The sequence below is a fragment of the Giraffa tippelskirchi genome, chromosome 3 (assembly GCF_054371585.1).
Source record: "Giraffa tippelskirchi isolate mGirTip1 chromosome 3, T2T-mGirTip1v1.2.pri, whole genome shotgun sequence".
Lineage (NCBI taxonomy): Eukaryota > Metazoa > Chordata > Mammalia > Artiodactyla > Giraffidae > Giraffa > Giraffa tippelskirchi.
This window is the reverse complement of record NC_137277.1, coordinates 111,450,727-111,460,000: the sequence shown is the minus strand read 5'-3', so window position 1 is coordinate 111,460,000 and position 9,274 is coordinate 111,450,727. Positions and strand designations below refer to the sequence as shown.

Here is a 9,274-nt window from a genome sequence, read left to right as displayed (position 1 = left end):
TAGAATTCAAAATGGTCAGTATTTGAGATCTGATTTTATAAATGCATCACTTAAAGAGGATTCAAGAAGTAAGTAAACTTTCAGTTACCTCTTGTAAGAAAGAAGTGGGGCAGAGTTTATGCTCTTATGATACCTGAATTTCTTCTATTCCATAATCATTCAGAGAAAGTAATAGCAGTGAAAGCCACCATACAGTTTATACTGAGCTCTGTGATTGAGGAAATTGTGTAACCCAAGAGATAGTTTCAGTTCCTGATTAAGTTAAAGCTCCTAGTTAAGATTTTTGGCATTGCCAATTTTATGAGATCAGATTCAGTGATCAATCAGTATTTATGATTTTAGAAAGATTTTACTCAGGACTATTTTCTTTTCAATTAAGAGAGTTCCACTAAAAATACAAGTTTGAAACCCTGCAGAGGATGTATGTGATGTGTGTGTAGGTGTGGAGGGTAGGGTGAGGATGTAGAAGTTTGTGTAGGTACATGTGAAATAAATTGATTGCATATACTGTGCTAAGCAATCTCATTCTAACTATACTCCATTTTCCCTCCCTCACTATCTAGGAAACTAAAATCCAAGGCTCCACAACCAATAAATTACAGAGCCAAACCACATTCTTCTGGTTTAAAAATCTTTACACATTCAACTTCTTCAGTCCTAGTTTATAACAATAGTGATTTAATATGATAGTTAAGTCTCAATATAATTTTAACAATGTAACTTGCCAGTTCCAAATTGCTTGTGACTTATCTCTCTCCCACGTTTGAATTTCGGTTCCTTATGATTTAGTTTTTAGTGTGAGTTGTCTCTCTGTGGAAAGTTATTTTTCAGGCTTTGATTGCTATTCTTCAAAAACATGGACAGAATCAGAAAATGTAAATAAATAAATTGGAGACATTTTCAAATTGTCAAGGCCCTTCCTTCTCATGATCTCTTGGCAATTCAGATGACTTTTTTACGCTTAACATAGTTTCTCTACCCCCCCCCCCCCAAAAAAAAGGAAAGGGGGAAGACAGTCCTCAGTTTATGATTATTCATATATACTATTACAATTTGTGAATTTATAGGTAAGTGATACAAATATTGATTACATGTATGTCTTCAGTGTATGAAAATTCAGCAAGTATATACTAGATGACTTACCTTTCTATACATATAATATAGCTGAAAAATACTGTTTAAAAGTTTGAGGTCATTTATTTTGCTATAAAGAAGAAATCTTAAGGCTATTTCTGATGACACTTTGCCCACTGATCTTTTTCTTTTTTATATCATTTGCTTTCAGAACCTTTGAAATTAGACACACAAAAATCTTTTTCATCACAGTGACTGATGAATTAGTTTATCTGAAAAGTATTTTGGACTGATGAAAAAGATGCTATGTCCTCAGATAGTATTATCACTCACTTTATTTTAAATATGGATACAAATTTTAATATATATTTTATTTTATGTGGACTAATTCTATATATAAAAATTAAATATGGAAAGATTCTTCCATGTTGTTCTAAAAAGTCTCCTTCAGATGGATCCCAGATTTTGAAATCTTGTACTGTAGGGATGTGTACTGTACTGCAATATATCAGATGCTTTATTAAATAAATACAGCCATTAGTGCTGATTTTACCCCATATAACATGCAGAAAAAAAAAATCTCTGCAATTTGCTTCAACAGGGTATTCTTTCATTTGCATTTACCACCTTGCATCACATAAAATACTTGGTATAAGATGACTGATATATCTGGCCATCTAGGGAATATTGCAGAGTTTAGGTATAAAGATATGTAAACACTGCAGTGATTATACTTTATCTTGCTTTTATCTTTTACTTTTGTTCTTCAACTGTGTTTTGAGTCAAGTTTTGTCTTGATGAAAATTGTACTAGTGAGAGTAAATTTTGGTAGGAAAAAGTCACATATGTGGTATACATATCTGTGTTTTCAGAGTTATAAAGAATAGCCTATATAATGTGGTCATGAGTTTTAGAGCTTTCTTTTTGAAAGGAGAAAAATTGATTTGAGACAAGCTGTAGATGAAATTATACATCTAAATTCAGTATCTGGGATCTTTATTTATGGTTACACTTCCCTTGACAATGTGGAATTAATGACAATTTCATTAGCAACAGTTTAATTTGTTTTAAAATTAATTTAGTTTCAATAGCTCCCGATAGTTCTATTAGTTTAAGCTATATTCCAAAGGACAGAGCCTATCTAAATAGAAGAGAAATCATCCAAGTCATGGAGGTTTCAGTATTTTTGGTATTTCATTTTGTAGGAAACAAAAGAGCAGATCCCCCAAATTACTGAATTATTATTATTTAAAGCAGCTAGTTGATTATGACCAAAATTTAGAACTTTCACATTTGACTAGAAGCTGAAGAGAAAGTTTAAATGTGACAGCTTCTTCAGTGTTGTTGTATCAGTGTAATTTCTGTGCTAGAATTAGAAAACTACAAGTTCTAGTTAAAAAAGGAATAACAGTGAAATTTATAGCAACTAACATCTAAATTGTGATTCCATTTTATTAATTTGATTGTTTATTTCTGATGCATATGCAAGAGTTCCTGAATTCTTTCAGACCCCTGTGGTTTAATATAAATCTCAAAATATTAAAAGCATCTTGTAGAAAATTAGAAAGCAGATGAAACACTTCGGGACTCAAGATAATTTTAGATGTGCACATTTTAAAGCAACTTCAACACAATTACCCTCTGCTTGCTCTTAAAAAAAAAAAAACTTACCTCTTTAATTTGTTTTACTCTATGACAATTGCTTTTATAACTGGCTTGTAGAATACTCATTGGCTTGAAAAAGATTGGTCAACATAAAAGCTTGACACAATAGACTCCTGCAACTCTCAGAGGTCACATTTATCAGATATATTCAACATACCAAGAGATAAATTGCAATGAGTATAATTGCGATAATTCAGAAAACAATGGATTATCAGATAATGTTTCACTACACCTTGTTCCATTCCCAAATCATGTGTTACTCAGCATTCATAAATTCAAAGCTTTCAAGTTAATGACTGCAGGTGGCATGATTGTTTCAAAGGTATTATAAGGAACAGCCTCATTTGAAACTCTGAAACATCAGATATTTTATGCAAACAATGAAAGACTATCACATGTTTCAATTTCTTGGGGCTTGTATTCTTTTAAATGTACAGGAAAGGATATTGTTGAGCTTTCAAAATTACCACCAACATCATTGAAAAGATGACCACGTTTTTTAACAGAGAATTTGGAATCAGGGACATCAGGCCTTATCTGCTCTATGACTTTTGCCAACCGAAAAACCTCGACATTCTCAAAAATGGGGCTGACACATGTGCCTTATTCAGAGTTGTTATAAAATTTAGAGAAAATGTTATTTTCAGTGCTTGGAAAAAATATATTTGTAGAGGATGCTGTATCTGGCATTACTGTAAACATCATTCAACTATTTAAATTGAAAAATATTCAGTATTGTAAGTGCTTTAAAATATAACATAGAAATAAAATTATTTTGATAAAATAAGAAATAATTTTGCAAGTGAAATATGAGTTTTAGAAAGCAAAATTTGCAGAGACATTTTATAAAATACAGATGTATCCTTTTGTTTTGATATGTTTAACATAATATAGTGGTTTTTTTTATTTTGATATGTTTAACATATTTAAAAATGAAAGGAACAGATCTTACCTCTAACTATATAAAATCTTTGTTAAACTTCATTATTTACATGCCCAATTCAGTTAATTAAAAAACATTGTTGACATTCTTTGAATTTTTTATTCTATCAAAATTTAGTTTTCACTTGAATTCATACTTTAAAATTCAGGTAGGTGGTATTTTAAATTATTTAAATTTTAGTGGAAACACTTCTCATTACTTATATTTTGTTTTATTTTTGCCATTGTCATATAAAGGAAAAATTAATATGTTTAATGTATTAAGCCATCTTGTTCAAAATGACAATTGTCTTTATTTTCTTGAAGAAGCAGTTAGTTTTGTCTTTAAAAAACATAAGTCTAAATTGAACTTTAAATGAAATAAATTGTGTTATTTAAAGGTATCACTTCAGGTGCATCGCGAAAAGAAAAAATATAGTGGGATGATATTTAAAATATGACCATAAATCACTGATAACAGTTTCATAGGTTGATACACACTAGTCTGATATATATATATTTTTTAAGCTGTAATGCAGCAAGTTCACCATGCAATAGCCATGTTCTAGATCTAGTGTCAATAAAATTAACCTTATTTTGTGGTAGCATAAAATAAGGGAAAATAGCATATAAAGAAATTAATTTATATAAAATTCTATAAAAGGTAAAACACAAATGAAAATCTTTGTGTGTAAATACATTATGAAGATAAAATTGAGAGAGCAAGTTTGTTTTTAAAAATTTAATTAGATCTGGTGAGACAGGTGAATACAGATAATGGAGGTAAGTCAGTCATGCAATAACTTATGAAATAAGTAAAAATTTTTTTTTTTTTGCATTGAGGTGAGTAAAGCACTACTTGTTGTGTTTTACTTCAAGGTATTTTCTGGTTCTAAGATGGTTCAGGGCTCAGAGCATAAGCAGAAAGCCGGATATCAGAGAATCTCAAGGAATTCACAAGTCTATGGGGAAAATTTTTCCATGGAAAGAAAATTAAAATTTGAAGAAACAAGATCCAAAAGGAAAAACAGAGAAGTAATTTTAAGAAACTATACTGTTTTTACCCTCTAAGCATTGACCAATTTGTAAGCTGTATGAGGTGAGAGCCTAAAAATCCAAGCAGAAATGGACAACTAAAAGTTAAAAACCTAAATACGGTTTTGGATATTCTCACAGTGCAGGTAAAAGAAAAGTTGGGAGTTTGGGCCCAGGGCATCCAAATAGAAAATGCCTAGTTAGAGATGCAGATTCTAAGTTTTGACTTCAAAGGGGCTGAAACTCAGACTTAAACCATCTTAGTCCTAAGCAGATCAGGGTGATCTACCCAACTTTTAACTTCTTGTCAGAAAAAGCCAGTCATCTCTGAAGGGAAGTAATTCATCTAGATTGTTTCTAGATTGTTCTAAAATAAACACTGTCTGACATTTAGTTAAAAAAAATAAGCAAATAAGGGATTAATAAGGTAAAGAAAACATAGACAATATTGATTATATCAATATATAAACTTAAAAATAAATGGTACTAATATGGTCAGGAAATAATAGGCAAGATTAATATCACTAGAAACTTGAGCTCTATAATAAATTAATTCAGTGAAAAATTTAGAACCAAAAATTAAAAATTCAACAAGTAGACTTACTCCCTAAAGGATTAGTTACTAGCAATTTAGAAAATTAAGTTATATCTAGAAGAAAATACAGAAAAAAGTCTCAAAAATACAGCAAAGTCTGTAAGAGTTATAGGATTCTGAGAAATTACATGCACACACATATATATAAATTCAAAAAAAGGAAAGAGAGAGTAAAGAGTCTTCATGTTTTAAAAACGTAATGGAACTTTCAGTTTCAGTTTTTAGCATCTTGGAAGTTGTAATTTACATCTGCAAGAGAAGAAGACGAAAAAAATGAAAACCAAAGCATTTTCTTTCACCTATCAGAGATGCAAGAGACTCGGGTTTGATCTCTGGGTTGAAAAGATTTCTCTGGAGAAGGCAATGGCAACCCACTCCAGTATTCTTGCCTGGAAAATCCCATGGACAGAGGACCCTGGTGGGCTATAGTCCATTGGGTCTCAAGAGGTCCCAAAGAGTTGGACACAACTGAGCATGCACATCAGATATTGAAATCACAAGGTATAGTGTCACCCTGAGATCTGGTGAGACAGGTGAATACAGAGAATCAGACCCAACATTGGATCAGCTTACCTGGGATGAAAGCCACTGGAAACATAAACTAGTAGGAACGTTTAAATAATATCTTTGACAAATTGCTGGAGGTAAGGGGCTTGCCTGGTGGCTCAGTGGTAAAGAATCTGCCTGCAATGCAGGAGATGCGAGTTCAGTTACTGGGTAGGGAAGATCCTGTGGAGAAGGAAATGGCAACCCACTCCAGTGTTCTTGCCTGGGAAATCTTACAGACAGAGGAGCCTGGTGGATTACAGTGCATGGGGTTGCAAAAGAGTTGGACATAACTTAGCAAATAAACAACAAGAAAAAGTGTAGACCACTATGAGGGTGATAAAATCTTGGACTGCGGTGTTATGGAGACTCCTATATTTTTTGTGGATTTACCTCCTGGAAATCCATTAGGTTCTCACAAGTGAAGGACCAAGTAAAAAGTGTTCCTATTTCTTGCAAAGAAATGGGAAAGTTAACCATTTCCAAATATATCGAGAGCATTCTCCATATCAAAGGACCACTGAGACAGGGTTAGCAGCATATCCAACATCAGAAAAGGGAAATTACTTGATTCCAGTCCCCTCAAGCCTTCCTTTATCACCTGAGGAGAAACCAAAACTGGCAAATACCTGTAAAGATGAGATCCTAAGGACGTAGGTCCACTGAAGAACTGAGACTTAATCATAGAATTTTGTAATATTTTCTCTTACTCACGCCTTAACATCATCAACAGTGCTTCAGTATAATACTGTGGATTACAGCTAAAATAGGAAAGACTAGAGATCTCTTCAAGAATATTAGAGATACCAAGGTAATATTTCATGCAAAGATGGGCTCAATAATGGACAGAAGTGGTATGGACCTAACAGAAGCATAAGGTATTAAGAAGAGGTGACAAGAATACACAGAAGAACTATACAAAAAAGATCTTCATGACCCAGATAACCTAGAGCCAGACATCGTGGAATGCAAGGTCAAGTGGGCTTTAGGAAGCATCACTATGAACAAAGCTGGTGGAGGTAATAGAATTCCAGTTGAGCTATTTCAAATCCTAAGAGATGATGCTGTGAAAGTGCTGTGCACTCAGTGTGCCAGCAAATTTGGAAAACTCAACAGTGGCCACAGGGCTGGAAAAGGTCAGTTTTCATTCCAATCCCAAAGAAAGGCAATGCCAAGGAAGGCTCAAACTACCGCACAATTGCACGCATCTCACATGCTAGCAAAGTAATGCTCAAAATTCTCCAAGCCAGGCTTTAACAGTACATGAACCATGAACTTCCAGATGTTCAAGCTGGTTTTAGAAAAGGCAGAGAAACCAGAGATCAAATTGCCAACATCTGCTGGATCATCAAAAAAGCAAGAGAGTTCCAGAAAAACACCTACTTCTGCTTTATCAACTATGCCAAATCCTTCGACTGTGTGGATCACCACAAACTGTGGAAAATTCTTAAAGAGATGGGAATACCAGACCACCTGATCTGCCTCTTGAGAAATCTGTTTGCAGGTCAGGAAGCAACAGTTAGAACTGGACATGGAACAACAGACTGGATCCAAATAGGAAAAGGAGTACGTCAAGGCTGTATATTGTCACCCTGCTTATTTAACTTATATGCAGAGTACATCATGAGAAATGCTGGGCTGGATGAAGCACAAGCTGGATTCCCAGGAGGAATATCAATAACCTCAGATATGCAGATGACACCGCCCTTATGGCAGAAAGTGAAAAAAAAACCTAAAAAGCCTCTTGATGAAAGTGGAAGAGGAAAGTGAAAAAGTTGGCTTAATGCTCAACATTCAGAAAACTAAGATCATGGCATCTGGTCCCATCACTTCATGGCAAATAGATGGGGAAACAGTGGAGCCAGTGGCAGACTTTATTTTGGGGGGCTCCAAAACCACTTCAGATCGTGACTACATCCATGAAATTAAAAGACACTTACTCCTTGTAAGGAAAGTTATGACCAACCTAGACAGCATATTAAAAAGCAGAGACATTACTTTGGCAACTAAGGTCCGTCCATTCAAGGCTATGGTTTTTCCAGTAGTCATGTATGGATGTGCGAGTTGGACTCTAAAGAAAGCTGAGCACCGAAGAATTGATGCTTTTGAACTGTTGTGTTGGAAAAGACTCCGGAGAGTTCTTTGAACCACAAGGAGATCCAACCAATCCATTCTGAAGAAATCAGTCCTGAATATTCATTGAAGGACTGATGCTGAAGCTGAAACTCTGATCCTTTGGCTACTTGATGCGAAGAACTGACTCATTTGAAAAGACCCTGGTGCTGGAAAACATTGAAGGCAGGAGGAAAAGGGGATGACAAGGGATCAGATGGTTGGATGGCATCACGGACTCAATGGTCATGAGTTTGAGTAAGCTCCAGGAGTTGGTGATGGGCAGGGAAGCCTGGCATGCTGCATTCCATGGGGTCGCAAAGAGTCAGACATGACTGAGCGACTGAACTGAGCTGAATTGAACTTAACCTAAAAGAGTTGAAGGTACCTACTCCATTTAAGGGGCTTCATAGGTAGTGGTAGTGGTAAAGAACCTGCCTGCCACTGCAGAAGACATGAGAGATGTGAGTTTGATCCCTGAGTTGGGAAGATTCCCCTGGAGGAGGGCATGGCAACCTACTCCAGTATTCTTCCCTGGAAAATACCATGGAAAGAAGAACCGGCAGGTTATAGCCCATAGGGTTGCAAAGAGTCAGACATGACTGAAGTGACTTAGCATCCATGCACTCTAAGGGAAAAGAAAAATAACTGGAGAGGATATTGAAACCTCAGACAAGTGCAGGTGGAAAAGGTTAAACACAGCTCAACTGCTAGCCATATTAACATAAAATCTCAATGCTAAAGGCATATTTACTTCAGTTCTTAGTATGTAGTAGCCCAGGTTTCAGTAACAAATTATAAGATGTCGAAAACAAAACAAAGCAAAAAAAAAAAAGTCTTAAGAGCAACATATGGGTTGTTTCCAGTTTGGGGCAATTATAAAAGAATTGCTATTCATGAACAGAATTTTGTTGCAAGTTTTAATTATGTAGAATAAATACCATGGAGTGGAATTTCTCAGTCAATGCTGTAAGTGTAAATTTAACTTCATGAGAAAATTTTCAGTAATTTTCCAACTTGCTTCTTAATATTTTTGCCTTCTCAATCAGCAATGTATGAATTCTAGTTGCTCCACATACATACCAACACTTAGTTTCTTTTTTTACTTGAGGTTTTCCTGTTTTTAAATTTAAACTATTCTAAGGGGGATGTAGTAATATTTCATAAAGTTTTAATTTGCATTTTGATATTTCCTAACAGTCTTGAATATTTTTTCATGTTTTTATTTGCTATTGATATATCCTCTTTGGTAAAATATTCATATCTGTTCACTGTTTTTTAAATTGAGTTTTTATGTTTCTTGTTGTAGCATTTTGAGAGTTTCAC

The 9,274-nt window shown here is 34.4% G+C and overlaps 1 long non-coding RNA gene across 1 annotated transcript in view; it reads left to right on the top strand.

Moving 5' to 3' along the window:
- Positions 1-8,785, top strand: part of LOC145540917 (uncharacterized) — an 18,761-nt gene extending 9,976 nt beyond the window's left edge. The window contains exon 3 of the long non-coding RNA XR_014078636.1: positions 4,540-8,785. This is a non-coding gene — a long non-coding RNA (uncharacterized LOC145540917). The remainder of the gene's footprint in view (positions 1-4,539) is intronic.
- The last annotated feature ends 489 nt before the right edge of the window (positions 8,786-9,274 follow it).